The 17248-nt window shown below is 42.9% G+C and overlaps 1 protein-coding gene across 1 annotated transcript in view; it reads left to right on the plus strand.

Moving 5' to 3' along the window:
* LOC126475150 (GTP-binding protein Di-Ras1) overlaps positions 1-17248 on the plus strand; it is a 1323975-nt gene that overhangs the window by 147190 nt on the left and 1159537 nt on the right. The gene's annotated exons all lie outside the window — the stretch shown is intronic.

The raw sequence follows: 17248 nt of genomic DNA on the forward strand, positions 1-17248 counted from the left end.
CGCCGAAGTAGTTCTTCACAAGCATCAACACGTCGTTCTCTCATGTCAGGAGTCAGCTGCCGCGGCATCCATCTTGCAGACACTTTGTGAAACTGAAGCACGTCATGCACAGTGTGGTGCGTTGACCCATGTCTAACCTGTAAACATGCTGCAATGTCATTCAGTGCCACTCGGCGGTTTTCCTTCACTATGGCTTCAACTGCTGCAATGTTCTGTTGAGTCACAACTCGTCGCGTCTGACGTGGATGAGAAGCATCTTCCACTGAAGTCACGCCATTTGCGAACTTCCTACTCCATTCGTAGACTTGCTGGTGTGACAAACATGCATCGCCGTACTGAACTTTCACAGATTCACTACGCAGAAACCGAGTAACAGAACGCTGTTCTTCCCTAGTCAAGTCGCAAGTGGGGCGGCCTTCTTTATTCTGATACTGCGACGGTATGTGTGCATCTGCACTATGCTGCCACCTACAGGCCATTCTGCACGCTGTTTGTAGCACGCTTACCAACTTACAGGATAACCGTGCGAAATTTCGATTTGTTATTACAAATTTAAGGTTTCCATTTGACTCACCCTCGTATTAGATACCTTATTACATGTCACTGTAAATGAAACTGTAAGACGTTATGATGTATCAAAAACCATCAACGTCTTTTTTAATGACACTTAAGCTACGTAATTTTTTTATTTCAAACATCATGTTCAGTCACAATCTCCCTAAGCGCTGCCTGTGCTCTGATGGTCTCGCTGTTGATACGTACTGTGAAAATGGATGACACTGCTTCCTGCTTCGTAGTGAAATATGCATGCGGAACAACGTTACTGACGAGAAACGAGTTGTTCTTAATGTTTTTCACAAGCTTACACAGAAAAATCATCTCTGACGGATTTCCAGAAACACTACGTACTAATTGGGAGGCCGTATGTGGATTAATGTGTGGCGTAATCGGTAGTGTCATAGAATGGTAATAATGTATGCTTAGGAATGCGACTTAGAACTTCGCTGTGGTCTACAATCCTTTTCGGTTTGAATAGCTAGATAATTTAAATATGAAATTCATCAAATATATGTTAATTCATGCATAACGATCATTTTTTTAAGAGAAATACACATCTTATAGTTCCTAATTACATGTTGCATGCAATATTCTGGTTTTTGTTGGGAATATAAAAGTCTTAAACATCCATATTTTGTAAAATATTGTTAAAGATTGCTGAAGTTAACAAAACATTACAGACTCAATCTTTTTGGAGAAAAATGAAAAATCAGATACTCTTCATTTGAATATGCCCACTGTTTTGCAGGGGCCCGCGTCTCGTGGTCGTGCGGTAGCGTTCTCGCTTCCCACGCCCGGGTTCCCGGGTTCGATTCCCGGCGGGGTCACGGATTTTCTCTGCCTCGTGATGGCTGGGTGTTGTGTGCTGTCCTTAGGTTAGTTGGGTTTAAGTAGTTCTAAGTTCTAGGGGACTTATGACCACAGCAGTTGAGTCCCATAGTGCTCAGAGCCATTTTTTGTTTTTTTGTTTTGCAGTACTGATTCGGTCTCACACGAGCTAGAGCGATAAGCGTCGTAGGAACAATGAAAACAATTTTCACGGCGTGGAGCACAGTGTACAAATGCTAAATTTTTACATTTGTCACTGTGCCACTGCTATCTGAACCAAACAGAGCTGAGCTAGAGCTTAGGCAAGGGGTTTGCTGCGAGAAATAACAAAAAATTTAAGCTGGAACTAATGCTCGAAGCTTTGTGACACGTTACAGCCGAACAACGGCGAAATGCAGAACAGCACGTTATCAAAGAGGAAGAGGAAATATGAACTTTTTGATAGGGGTTCTGTTGCTGATCGCCTCGTTATCAACGTTTCAGTACTGAAATGTGTTCCTAGGAGTCCTATATGGAAGAATCTCGGAGGTTACCAGACGACAGATTGCAAAACCTTCAGCGGATTCGATATTTAACTATATGAGAGATTAGTAATGCGCTTTGACGCCACGCATAGCTCGTGCAGAAAATTTACCCTTGCTAAAGTCAGAAATTTTCATCACTCTTGTTTTTAAATACAATACTGTCTCAGTATTCCGTCAGGTCACCTAAGAAGGGTATCGCCTGTGTTTTACCATATGTAATTTCCTTCTGTTTAAAAATTAAATGACGTTCTCTACTTGTCTCTTTTTACGTCTTTACTGCAACTGCTCACATCACTGCAGGTTAGATGGATCACTTGCGTGGCCAGTGCTGTCCAAGTTAAATGCGTCGATAAAGCTGTTGCCCCGTATCATCGCTGAGTCGATGTAGGCGTAACGCACGTGATAAAACGTACCCTCACTTTCGTACTTGATGCTACTCAAGACAGCTTGGCTTCCGTTCCACGGTAAACGAAATACAATGAGAATAGTGTAATGCTTACATGAGGTTTATTGTTATGATGAACGGAGCTTACTCATGGAGGTACAGAGTGGGCTCTAATTATCGTATAACAGTGAAACTATGTACATATGCTAATGCACTAATGCGGAACCGATAAGCTATTGAAAAAAAATTAGTTCCAATTTTCGCCACGGCCATCTGCCGCTGTATACTGGTAGTATGGCTACGTGATTCCCACGCTGTCGTTTGACATGCCATAACGTGAGTGAACAGCATCGCTATCGAGAGGAGAGGCCGTGCGCTGTTAGTGAAACGGTTTTAAGTGAACGGCAGCAATTACAGTGCTGCAATGAGAGGGTGTCGCCGACTAAAATATCTGAGAAGTGGCCTCATACCATAAAGTGGTTTAAGGAAGATGGTAATGAAATTCGAAGACACGGCTGACCTTGGTGTGGCACCTCGAAGACTTAGTTTGACCCATTCCTGTGGAAGCTATAGACGACATTGCTGTTGCTGTAGCTGACCATGCAGCCCGTGCCCCAGGCAGTGTTAGTGGTCGTGCAGTGGCACGAGAACTGTCCATCCCATGCTCAACAATCTGAAAATTGTTGCGATCTATATTACACTGGTATTTGTACAAGATCCAGACGGTGCAGCAACTGAAATCCCATGATTCGCAGCAACGTCCTGCAATTGCTCGCTGTTTTCTGGCCCGAATCGAAATTGATGACATGTGACCGGGCGAAGTTCTATGGAGTGACGACGCACATTTTGCACTAAAGGGTGCAGTGAATACACAGAACTGCTGAGTTTGGGGTGCTGTTGAACCTAGTGTCGTTCACGTGAGCCATTGCACTCGCCTTAGGTGGCTGTGTTGTGTGGATTCACAAGCAACTTCATTCTCGGTCAGTTCTCCTTTGAAAGGAATGCACCAAGCATTCATGTCACGTGTACCGTCATGTCTGCACGTTATCGAGGCCTCCCTGTACAGCACGTAATTCCTCCTTAGTAAGAGTACAACCATGTGGAAACCACTGCTTCATGAAAGGTGAGGCGACACCTCATGTCGCTGGCTCTGTGGAAGACCTGCTAATGTAACTTCCCACGAACGTGCTATCTCCAGAGGTTTTTGAAAATGCACGGCCTGCAGGATCATCTGATGCGAGTCTATGGGACATTTAGTTCTGGAGATATCTAAATGAAAGCGTTTACCAGGAACACCTTCGGTCTCTCCGTCATCTGAAGGCCAATAAACAGGTACATGTTGCTCAGATTTCACTGGAACTGCTGTGAGCAACTGTTGCTCGCGCCTTTTACGGATGAAAAAATTGTGTAAGAAATCAACATTATGGATTTCTCACTTCTTTGACCTTTTCTGCCCAAGTCCGGTTCCTAGTCCACTACATATGGAAACATTTCTTGAAGTATTTCTTGCAGTCATAGCGCCAGATTTGCACCTGGTGGCGAAAACAAACTATTTTTTTCGGTGCAAATCGGTTCCGCTTTAATGCATATGAGCCTAGTTTCGCTGCCATACGATAATTAAAGCCCACACTGGACCTCCGAGGGTAGCTGCACTTTAATTATAACACACTAGTAGTTACGTTACACACCGGCAAATTACACGCCAGAATTCGGAGCCCTCTAGCGTCAGAGGGCTGGAAATATGTACACATGAGACTGTAATTGCTGCAGTTCACATAAAACGGTTTCACTAACAGCGCACGGCCTCTCTTCTCGATAGCGATACTGTTCACTCACGTTATGACTTGTCAAATGACAATGTAAATGACACATGGCCATACAAACTGCGTACAGTGCCAGATTAGCACCTGGTGCTGAAAACAAACTAATTTTTTCAGCGTAAATCGGTTCCACATTAATGCATATGTACCTGTTTTCGCTGGCGTACGGTAATCACACACCACACTGGACCTCCGTGTGTAGCTGCACTTTAATTATAGCCACCTGGTATGTAGGTGCATGGGAAACAGAGAAATGTAATCCATTTTAGACTTCGAAGAGTTCGTCCATAAATGGAGCAGTCTCTTCTTCAGCATGATAATACCAGATTACACACGAGCGCTGTGGTATCTGCAACAATCAAACGTCTTGGATTGACTGTCATCAGACATCCTCCATACAGTCCCGACTTTACCCCGTCAGATTTCCATCTGTTTCCACCCACTGACTGTCATCAGACATCCTCCATACAGTCCCGACTGTACCCCGTCAGATTTCCATCTGTTTCCAGAACTTAAAGAACACCTTCGAGGACTTCACTTTGATAGTGATGAAGTGGTACAGTTAGAGGTGAGTTTGTGGCTCCATCAAAAAAGTCATGGATTGTAGAGTGAGGATATCAATAAACTAGTCTCTCGTTGGGAGAAATGTATTTGTCGCCAGGGTGACTATGTTGTTGTATAAAGATGCAAACAGGCAGAATAAAGAACTAGAATGTTAATAACGTTTATTTTGTTGAAAAAGCTTTAAGAGTTTTCGTTTAAAGACTTCGAGGGCACCATTTTTCAGCACGCCCCTTCAGAAAAGGCGGGGTTATTTTACTGTCGGGAAGAAGACAGTTGACCCATCAGGAGAGCTCACTGATGGCGAACTGCAGAAATTGTTCTATATTTGATGAACGATATGAATAAAGTTGGAGAAATCACTGCCAGTCGCCGTTTTCCTATCAGATAGTACTTACCTGCTAATCTTATATCCCTGGCCAGTGAAGACGTCTTCACTTCGCAGGCTTTTCATCAACTAATTCATAAGCTCACTCGACAAACAATTAGTCACATCAGTGCACACACAGATGAATCGTTAAGTTTTACAAAAGGTGCAGCGATCGAAACACGTGCTCAACCACACGCACACTGCCTCTACGTGAGCATAAGGCCGTAGCGATCAATGAGATATTTATGTTTCAAGGGGCATTATACTAAGCAGGGATACATAAGAAGAATGAAAGAGTGGAAAAAAGGGTGTTTGACTGAGCCCATGGCCATACGATGTTTGAGGTTGTTGCATTTATTGGTGTTTTGTGGTAGACTGTCAACGTGTCTCCAAGCAGTGGTATACCACACGTGGCCACGAAACATGACGTCAGAATTCTGGTGGGGGAAAAAAAAAAAAAAAAACCTGACTGAGAGGGGCCGGGGAGACGTTTCACGCCTTGTAAGCCAAAATCGCTCCCAAACTCGACAGTAGTTGCTGCAAGAACTTATGAAGGTCGATCTCCACCTGTTAGCGCGAGAGCATTGCGACGAGAATCGCATGCAGTGAACATTTGGAGTCCGTCACCTCGCAATACGACATCGCTGACACAGCCATATAAAGGCAACATCAAAGTTCATCGCGCTCGAGGAATATGTAACTGCTTTTCTGAACACTCCCCCACCATCTCGAATAGACTGCAAAAACACCTGACTTAAATCTCATAGCAAAACTGTGGGACATTTTCGTACAACAGATAAAACGTCGACACCAGCGTCCACGCGATTTGGTGGAAATACGCAATTGAATCCTCAGCGAATGAATTAAAATAGATGTGACGTTCCTGCTCAACATCGTGCACGCACTTCCTAACTGAATCCAGGGAAGGAATCAGACAGTAAGAAATCAGACCGTTTCTCTAAGGGTGAATAACTTTTGTCCAGTGAGTTCAGTTTAAATGAAAGAAAAAGGGACAACGGGAAAGTTGCAGAATAATGGAATAATGGGATATACTGCCGGAAAACTTGATGTACCCATTTAGATGTTTCCAATCCACTAAATGTTTATTGTTGCAACATCGCATATGGAGTATATCAAATGATTACATTTACGGATACGTAGCACAAGCTACTGTGAGGTACCAGATATCAACCCATGCTGAGACATCCATATTAGTATGTGGTGTAAACTCTACGGGCAGCGGTGCAGGCGCTGACTCTGGCATACAGCCGATCGTACAGATGGCGAATATTGTCCTGGGATACATTATACCATACCGCTCGACCTGTTCACGTAAGTCTGTAAGAGTTGGCTGACGAGTCGCACGAGTCACTTGTCGTCCCATCATATACCACACGTGCTCGATTGGAGACAAGTGCAGAGATCACGCAGGCCAGGGAAGTTCGTGCACGTCTCGCAGAGCACATTGAGTTTCTCGGGCAGTGTGTGGGCTAGCAGTACCCTGTTGGAGCAACACACTACCTCCCTGTTACACAGAGAAAAAATGAGTCTAACAACATTATGCGCATAGCTAACGCCGGTTATTGTCCCCTCCAGAAACACCAAAGGAGAAAGAGCGTTGTGTATCTTGAAGTTTTCCCGGCGTATTGATTGGTCCATCATATTTCGGGCTAGCAGCCGGATCACGTTGACATCTTGGCACGATATTTCGGCTAACAAACATGCAGCTATCTTCAGGTGAGTACGAGACTGAAGATTACTGGTGCGCGTCGTAGCGTTGTAGCTTATCGCAACCCAGACCATAAGACCTGTGGTGGTGCCACAGCACATTGCACAGTGGACGAAAACACTGTACAAGACAGCGCCCGGCAGGCCTACGTCGTACGAGCAAATGACCATCACTTGCATATAGGCAGAATCTGTTTTCATCGCTGAATACCATGGTGCGCCATTCCATCTTCCAAGTCACCCTCTGTGGCACTAGTCGCACCGTGCACGTCGATGCTATGGCGTGAGTGGAAGACAGGGTAGAGGTGCATGTGCTTGTAGTCCCACTGTTAACAATCAGTTCGCAGCAGTTCGTGTTGTCACAGGGCTCACAAGCCCTCATTTATGTGCTGTGGTAGCTGCACGATCTGACACTATTGCCCTTACAATACATCGGTCCTGGAGGGCACTTCTGCTGCGTGGACGTCCATAATCTCGTCTACAGGTGTGAGATTATTCACGTGACCGCTGATACCAGCATAATTGCGCAACTGATCCGGCACCTCCACTTGTGTGACGGTTCTCCGAAACGGCCATCCCGCCCTTCGAAACGTCACAATTTGATCCCTGTCAAACTCGTTCACTTGGCTGTAGGAAGCACGAGTGCGCCTCTGCGGCATGGCAGCCTGCTTGTTTCACACTTCTGCACCATACTGAACATTCTGGCTGTGAACTAGCAGCTCTGATATCTATACCACTACGCTATATGTTTTCAGACAACGACGAAAGCATTTTCAGTACATCTTCTAGCCCTCAAGTGACATATGCCGTACTCGGATCAAAGTCGATGTCGTCTTTCCAAGTGTACTAATTTTTTTCCGGCAGTACATAATTTTATAGAAAGGATCCACAATTCTGGACGACTTGCAAAGATGCTCCCTTGCTGTAGAACAAGGAATTACATTTAAAAAACTGCGCCAAACTCAACGAGAATAGGTCAAGGCCCTAGACAGGACGAGGAAGGTATACTTGCAATGAATCAAGGAAGTGAGGACTTCTAGCTATGAGTTGCGTACTATGTTTTAACGACGGGAACCGGACACATGGCGATCGGGAGAGTTGTGAGGAAGGATTCTCGCAATGAAAAACGACGTGATCGCCCTAAGCAACGAGCATGCTGACAAAAGCGGCCAGTCTTAACACAAGGCTGCTTCCGAAGTGGTGGAAGTCAACGCTTGCGTATCAAAATGGCGGTAACTGTCGCCCTCCCACTATCTGCGATGTACTCGTGCAACATCGGCAACCGACAGGGGCTGGGGAGTGCCTCTCTATGCTGTTCGTATACCCAGACGTCGCACTATAGTATCCGTCCGCAGCTAACAAATAAATCACCTTAATCAACATTACAAAGGCAAGAAACGATTAGCAGGTGCTGTCTCGCCACAGTTATTGGCTCAGTTTACTTGACTCTCAAGGTAGGTCCCCTATTTGGGCGCCAGTTCCCCGAAAAAGGATGGAACTGGTATGCTACCGCCACTGCGTGGGTTCAACTGAAATTCAGATGTAACAGCCAGGAACTTTTGAAGAATTTCGTTATTTTGAGCACTTACATTACACAGATGGTGAATGTGGAAATTTAGTTCCTCCCTTCGATTCAATAGTCCCCCATGTAGGCGATCTATTGGTGGTATTCGTTGCACAAGAGAAATTCATCTAATTGTAGAAACTGAACAATTAAGTCTTACAACTTTTTAGTCAACGAATTCTCCGATCTAGGATTATTATCCGGAAGGTTGTAATTTCGTAGGTAACCCGAATTTGTGGTAGGGTCTGTTTATTGGACAGCCATTATGGCAGCACCACGCACGCTGTATGCTTTCAGAAAGTTTTCGTGTTACAGATCGGTGAATAATCGTTGGATGTCCTGAGTAACAAGTGCATCAGGAGCATTTAAACCTTACTAAAGCTGCCCAGATCGACTGTTGTGGTGTGACTGTAAAGTGAAAACGCTGAGGATCAGCAAGAGCTGGGCAAAGACCTCATAGACTACATGAACTAACGGATAAGGATCGTCTACCATTGCGAAGTAGTTGCAAAATATCGCATAAAATCAGCGGGAGGAATCACTCGCGAGTTCCAAACGCGCTACCAGCAATCCATCACCTTACTGACTGTGCGCAGGGAGCTCGAAGGAATAGGCTCACACTGGTCGAGCAGATCCTTATAAGCTACACATTTCTGTAGCCAGCGATATGCGACGCTTGTGGCGACTTGAAGAGAGACGCCATTGGTCAGTGGATGATTCGAAATTAGTAATTTGGAGTGATGAATTCGCTACAACCTGTCGAAATCCGATGGTGGGTTTGGGTTTGGCGAATATCTGCAGAACGTTACCTCCCATCATGTGTAGTGCCTACAATGAAATACGGAGAAGGTGGTGTTACGTTACGGGGGTGTTTCTCGTGCTTAATAGAGCGCTAAATGTGGGAGAATGCGAACACATTATATGAAATTGTATACCCTGCGCAGTGGAGGAATAGTTCGGAGACGATTATTTTCTCTACCAGCTGATGTCGGAGAGAACGGTAACGCCACATATCCCTACTTTAATACGGAGAAGACTAGACATTCTAGAGACATTGTACCATTTGCCATACACGGGAGCAATACAATGGCATCAATAGGCATAATAGAAGAAATTGGTGGTGGAGGCAGCTCGAGACTCTTTTTTTAAACAGAATGGTCATGTGTGAACATCCAACATCGAAAAGCGATTTCTGTGTGAGTGTGCGAGAAGAAGAAGATTGCCAGGTTTATAGAATGCTATCGTAAACAGCGATAAGGTCATTCAACGTGGGTAAGCTCTAAATTTAAAGATAGATATACAGTGTGTTTATTTCAACTGAAGACACTGAAATAACTCGAAAACTATACATCAGATCAAACGAAGTTATAATTCCAATTCGTTTGCCTCGGAGGGGGACATCCACTTATATCACCTCGACCCGCCAATGCACCCCGTGGGTAGGTGGCGGGGAAAGGTGGGGGGGGGGGGATGCAACTTTTATATCTTGAGTGGGAAACCCCGTCTTCTATTACAGATTTCGATCCTACTGCCAAATCTACATACGTTTTGTCTGAAGCATTTCCTTCGTTTCGCCACAGATGGCGCAGTAATCGGAGGAATATAAATGGGTACACAATCGTAAATTACGTCTTGCTGCTCAATGGCCCTTGACTATCCAATGGCACGTGGGACCCCTTCTCCATGCATCGAGAGTAGGACAGGATATTATTTCATAACATCTAATTGGAAACTCAATTCGCAACGTTGTATTCCTCCGACATGTCTAACAGGGGAGTACCACTAGTGGTTGTCTACTGAGATTAATTTCTTTGACGAAGTCGTCTGTACCAAACCAGATGAGCAATCACCCTTGGTCTCTTTACGTTTCTGACAAAAGTTGCGTGAATTCACAAGAAATGTTGTCTTGATACACCTAGAACTATGTTAGAAGTCTGAATAACACAGTCACCGATGTAAACTATATTTCTTTAATTCCCGATATTTGTGTCATAATTTGTAAATGTGTAGTAGCGGAAAAAGAAGCTGCGAGCACTATTACACAACTCTACCGCTTGATTTTTCGTTCGCCACGTTGCCGTTTCAGGTATCCAATGAGGAGACGTTGGCGTCTGTCGTCACAATAGCAGATGCCTACCGTGTCCAGCATTGCGAGCCCTGACAGCGGGCGGATCTCATAAATTATGGCACACTCTGTATCGGATTCCAGTCACGCAGACCAGCAATCCGTTACGTCTCTGGCACATTTCTGACCTACAGGATAACGCTGCCCGTCTTTATGGACACAACGCAGTACTTCTCTCTGTTCTCTGTTTGTTTTTCATCATCTCGGTTAAATTCAGGTGTTGAGTCTGCAGCTGAATAAACTTCATTGTGTAGTTCTTTCGAGATGCTACTTATTTCCTCCTCTCATACAGCATAAACAGTTTCGAAATTCAGAATTTCATTTTCAGATACTCACACCACTTTTTTATACCAATCTTCTGACTGGTCTGATGCGTCCAGTCCAGATTTTCTCTGCTGTGACAACTTCTTCATTTCACAGTAGCATTCACACTCAGCATCCTAAATCATTTGTTGGATATATTATTTAGTCTCTGTCACCCTTTACAGTTTTTACTTTCTGTTACCACAGAAACTATTCGCTGACGACTTAAGATATACCCTATAACATTTAACTAAGGTGACCATTAGTCACGTTTTTGTCCGGGCACTCACGATTTTTGTAGCTCTGTCACGAATTTTTTGAGAGATAGTTTCCGACATCAATTTGTCCCAGATTTAACAATAATGAAATGATTTATTCCGAATTAGCAGATGTGCTGCACTTCATGAGAATTCTGACACACTGATTCTGTGGGTGATTTGTAGCCTGTTCAATACTTTTATCTCCTTGTTATGTCGAAATGCCATTACCTATCTACCTTGGCTACCCAATACGTACCTTCGACTTGGTTTTGTAATCAGCGAAATAAAATCGCATAACAGCGATCTACACAAACAGCCAACACTGTAAGACAAATAAGTTTCCACAAAAAGTGTTGTCATTCACTTGAGCTACTCTGCTGCACCACCTGTTCGAGGTAAACGTCACGCAGAGCAGAAAAAAAGCTGAGCTACTGAACCAGATTTTCCAGCAGATTAATAAACAGTATTAATCTATTGGAAGCTCATATACAGTGTACTTCATTTTCTACCCCGCCAGCAATAGGCAAACGTCAGAAACACATTTTCACGAAAGAGTTCGTAGCTGCCTCTCCTGATGACAATTTCTGCTCGACGGCTCTACAGCTGCCTGACGCTATTTAGCGTCAGCCCCATGTGATCGCAACACATTGTGCTTTGAGCCTATAACCAACAGAGGAAGTTTTCTGCATTCACTCTGCCAAACATAAGCTTACTGAATACTGTAGTTTGGTTTTCAGGGTAAGATACTATCAGTAAACTGAATGTACAACGTTGTAATCAGAACTCACGCAGTATATGACGTGGGAATGCTAAGTACGTAATCTACAACTGCGGACACAATTTTCCCCGAGAAACGAGGTAGCTGCATAAATTCGTGGCAGTTCTGTTTCGCATCTTGGTACGCAGGTTGCTATAAGTCCATTTATCTATTGTCATTTCTTATTTCAGGTTCTATTATTAGTCTTGAGATGACATCTTGCAGGTTACATATTTTTGAAGGTAGCGTTGTTTATGGGGTTACAAAATGGAACGTTAAACGGAAAAAATTTAAAGTTGTGACGTTTTTTTCTTTTTGAATCGAACAGAGGGGTGAAGGAAGTGGAAGAAGCTCAGACGTTTGTGGCTCGTATGGCGCGAGTGCTATCGATGAAATCACATCAGAAAATAGTTCTGTCGCTTCATGTGAGATCGTTTTGACATGAATTATTCGTCACATTCAGGAAGCCCAGCGGCGGTAGCTGTCTTAAATAAGAGATAAAAAGCTGATCTCCTGTGATACTGGACGCTAGAACCGCCGTAACCTTGGCACCACTCAGTTGCCACAGACCTTGCGAGCAACTATTGCAGTCAGTGCTCCCGCATTGTGCTAGTGACGGCTAAGACAGATAACCCACAGCGAAAAGTCGAAATTAATTGTAGTTTCTGTGTAGAATGACCCCGTTGACTAAAATCACACGCTTGATAGACGACACACCATAAGTGAAAATCGTCCAGAATATTTAATTCAGATACTGAGAAAAAGTCAATTGAATTCAGCAGGATTCCTCTTTGTCACTCCAGAAAGTAACTCGCTTATCACAGTACTGCGAGACATATCCTACAATGTTGTCGAGTCCCAATCATTGACAGATGGCAGAAGTACGACGCTGTAACCAAAACTGTAGAAACCACTTGAAACACCATTAATTAAGAGCAGGGGAAATTAATTAGATATTCCTCCTCCTCCTCAAAGCTGTCAATATCTTTTGTTTTATTCTCTACGTTATCAGAATTTTTACATGACATTTGTTGGGGGTAGTTGTTGGAACTAACGTTAAAAGTATGTAAGGATATAATTTAGTACTCATTCTAATTTAGACTTCAATAACAGAAATCCTAGAAATAAAAAGACATTTAAAAAGTAGCGTTTACTCACAGCGACTCACAGCACCATCTGGGAATATGAATTTGACCATACATATGGAGAGACAGTGCTGGAATGGGTGAAGACTATCTAGCTGCTTCTGATCGTTGAAGCCAAACGACGAAGATTCTTTAGCAGCACTCGTGGTCAGCCAGATTATAACTAGAATTTAATTTCTGCCGTTGAAACACTTATTCAACAGTAGGTGAACAGTGTCAACACCTTTACAGCCAACACAGAAAATAGCTGTACCACACTATAGCTATCCGTGTCAATACACCCTACGCTTACACTTTTCTATAGACGATTTAATACCTTCACAGCAGACAGTCGCCTCATTTTGTAGGCGATAAACAAGAGCAACAGACTATCACATCATCGTACGATCTATTCATTGTCGCCAATCAGCGTTGTAGGTACAGTTTTATTGGCATCACTTATCACCTATGAACCTTTTTCCCTAAAATCGCTACTGTACAGAGTAACTTCTTCTCAGTGAATATCAAAATAGTTCACTCAACGTCACGTGCAGCTTTCTCATCAAGCAGGGAATAGGTGACAAAAGCAGCACCTTATCACTAACGGCTGTATAGAAATGGATGCATCCAACTTGCGTATACTCAGTTCCTAACTCTTTTAATTCGATTAAGCTCTCACACTTCGTTCCGTAGTCAGGAAAAATCAGTTTCCAACTACGAATAATAAACTCATCGGGAAGAATTCCTCCTCCAATGGACCATAACGTGATGTAGTACGCCTGTCTTGCACCGTATGCCACTGGAGTTGGTTGACCATCTCTGTGACGAATGCGCTGCTCTTCTTTCGATCTTCTCTATTCCCTCGATCAGTTATATCTGACGTGGATCCCATAAAGACGAGCAATATTCAAATACTGATCGAACCAGTGTTTTGTAAGCTTCTTCCTTCGTTGGTTGACTACATTTGCTGACGATTTTTCCAATAGATCTCAATCTAGCATCTGAGTTACTTGCGATGAATTTTATGTAGTCCCATCTCAAATTTCTCAGGACGCTTTACACATAGTCGCAGATATTTTATGGAAGGAAATACATCCATTGATTGTTCAGCAGTTGCGTAATTGTACAATAAACAGTATCCGAAATACGTTAGATTTCTGTTGAGAGCCAGCTGCTACTCTCTGCATCAAACGTCAATCTTATGCAGGCCTTTCTGCATTTCGCTATATTTTTCTAGCCACGTTACTTCTCCGTATGAAACAGAAGCATCCGTAAGAAACCTCATCGAACTTCCAACATTATCTACTAGGTTATACATTTACATTGTGAAAAGTAATGGTCATATAACACGCCCGAAACTACTTTTATGTCTGAAGACTTCTCTCCGTTCAGAATGACATGCTGTGCTCTGTTTGCTAAGAACTCTTCATTCCAGTCACACAGCTGGTATGATAATCCGTACGCTCGTATTTTGTTCATCAGGAGGCAGTAGGGAACTGTACCGAATGCCTTATGGAAGTTAAGGAGAAAGGTATCTACATGGATGCCTCTATCTGCTGCGTTTTTCAGGGATCTCGTGGACGAACAGGGTGAGCTGGGTTTCACACAATCATTACTTTCGGAATTCTTGTTGGTTCCTACGGAGAATATTTTCAGCCTCCAGAAACATCATTAGAGGCAGTCATAAAATAATATTACAAAATTCTGCATCTAACCGACGTGAGAGAACGGCAACCCTTCTTAAAAACGGAAACAAGCAGTTCTTTTTTCTAAGGAAAACTTCATTTCTCCAGAGACCTACGGTATACTTCTTCTACAAGGGCAAGTTCTTCTGAATACTCTATGCGGAATCGTATTCGTATTGCGTCAGGTCGAATGTCCTTTCCTACGTTTCCTTATTTCAATATTAGCCGGTTTTTTTTTTTTTTCGTACGTACGATGTTTTAAAGGAGCACTACGGCGCGGTCTTCCCCTGTGAAACAAGTTTTGAAAAAGACGTTTCGGATTTCGACCTTTTTTGTGTCATTCCCTCTTTCAGTGCAGTTATGGTCACTGATATAAGGTAAGACCAAAAGATATTGAAAGTTTCTGGCAAGTCTGTAAACAGAATATTTTTTTCAAACTCGTTGAAAGCTTCACACGTAGCTCTCTTTAAGGTAATCTTGGTTTCATTTAATTTTTGTTTGCCTGTGAACCTTTGGCTACGTTTAAATTTGCAGTGGAGCTCTCTTTGCTTTCATAGCAGTTTTCTGTCGGACGACGGCGTTTCACTCTTCCTAAGCAATAAGATGTTCCTACCTTTCCCTGTATTTCGATTTACAGCGTTATTCAGTGATGATCTAACAGTCTTATGACCGTTGATCGCTGTTAACGCTGACTCAGTCGATAATTTCGATTGTGTTTATCACCAGCAGGTCTATGATGTTATTTCACAAGCCAGTTTTCTGATGAACTGCTCACAGTATTTCTCGGATAAAGCACTTAGAACAACTTCTCTGTTCCTAGTACTCGTCCTAATAACTTTAGTCTACAATCAATAGCTGACAAGTTAGAATCTCCAACTAAAACTATAACATGACTAGCAAATTCAAGCAAAATATTCTTCAGGTTTCCCCTCTGATGATGTGCCACTACTGCTGCTGAGGCAGTGGGTCTATAAAAGCATCCTATGTTTGACTCACATTTAATACTTGTCTTCGCCCTAATTGCTTCGCATTCGAAGTCCTACTAACCTCATTAGATATTGTATTTTTTGTTGCTATAAAATCAACACCACCACTAGCGTTCAGCCGGCCACTGTGGCCGAGCGGTTCTAGGCGCTTCAGTCAGGAACCGCGCGACAGCTACGGTCGCAGGTTCCAATCCTGCCTCGGGCATGGATGTGTGTGATGTCCTCAGGTTAGTTAGATTTAAGTAGTTCTAAGTTCTAGATGACTGATGACCTCAGATGTTTAAGTCCCATAGTGCTCAGAGCCATTTGAACCATTTTTGAACCAACGTTCTATCTATCTCTGCGATATTCATTCCTATCGGCATTTAGGATTTCATTACTTTTGACACGTGATTTCAGCCAGATGTCTGTGTTTTGTACTGTGTGGTCATTGTTACCATTAACAATTAAGATTGTTTCCAGCAATTCGAAGGCATTCTCGTCGTATATAAAGCACACCAGCTGCAGCACACAATCTATATCTTCAATGCGCGATAGCGATGGTATTGTTACTAATGACAGGGCCACAAAAGCGCAGTTACTAAATGCAGCTTTCCGAAATTCCTTCACCAAAGATGACGAAGTAAATATTTCATTATTATAATCTAAAACAGCTGCAAACATGTGTAACTTAGATATAGACTCCTCATTGTAGTGAAGCAGCCTAAATTACTTATGGAAGACAAGTCTTATTGTCCAGATAGTATTTCAGTTAGGCTCCTTTCAGAGTATGCTGGTACAGTAGCTGTATACTTAGCACTCATGTACAACCGCTCTCTCTACGAAACATCCGCACTTAAAGACTGGAAAGTTGCACAATTCATACCAATACCCAAGAAAAAAAAAAGAGTAATCTGTCGTATTACAGAGTCATAGAATGTCAATTTTCAGTAGGATTTTGTAACATATTCTATGTCTGAACATTATCAATTAAGGCGAAAAAACACTCTATTGACGCATTATCAGCACGTATTCACATCATGTCGCTTTTGTGCAACACAAATAGCTCATTATCCTCATGAAATAACGAGTGCTGTCGAGAGGAGACTTCAAACAGATTCCACATTTCTAAATTTCCAGAAGGCCTTTTGGTACCCCTCATCACAAGCGGCTTCTAATGTAACTGCGTGTCTGTGTAATATTGTCTCTGTTGTGCGACCGGATTCGTGAATTCCGTTCACAAAAGTCATAGTTCCTTGCAACTGACGGAAAGTCATTGAGTAAAACCGAAGTAATATCCAGCGCTCCCTAAGGAATTGTTATAGGCCTATATTGATGATTTAGGAGACTATCTGAGCAGCTTTCTTAGGCGGTTTGCGGACGATATTGTGATTTGTCATCCAGTAAAGTCATCAGAAGAGCCAAAACAAAAAGAAAAATAATTTAGAAAAGTTGTCTGTGGGTGTGAAAAAAGTGGAGAAAAGTGCGATATTACTCACAAAAATACTAAAAGGAATCCGATAAATTTCGGTTACACGATAAATCGCATAAATCTGAAGTCTATTAATTATGGGCTAGGAATTACAGTTACGATCATTCTAAATTAAAACGATCATATACATAATTTTGTGGGTATAGCGAACGAAAGACTGCATTTTATTACCAGAACACTTAGAAGATGCAAGAAATCC

Source organism: Schistocerca serialis, chromosome 4, assembly GCF_023864345.2.
Source record: "Schistocerca serialis cubense isolate TAMUIC-IGC-003099 chromosome 4, iqSchSeri2.2, whole genome shotgun sequence".
Classification (NCBI taxonomy): Eukaryota; Metazoa; Arthropoda; class Insecta; order Orthoptera; family Acrididae; genus Schistocerca; species Schistocerca serialis.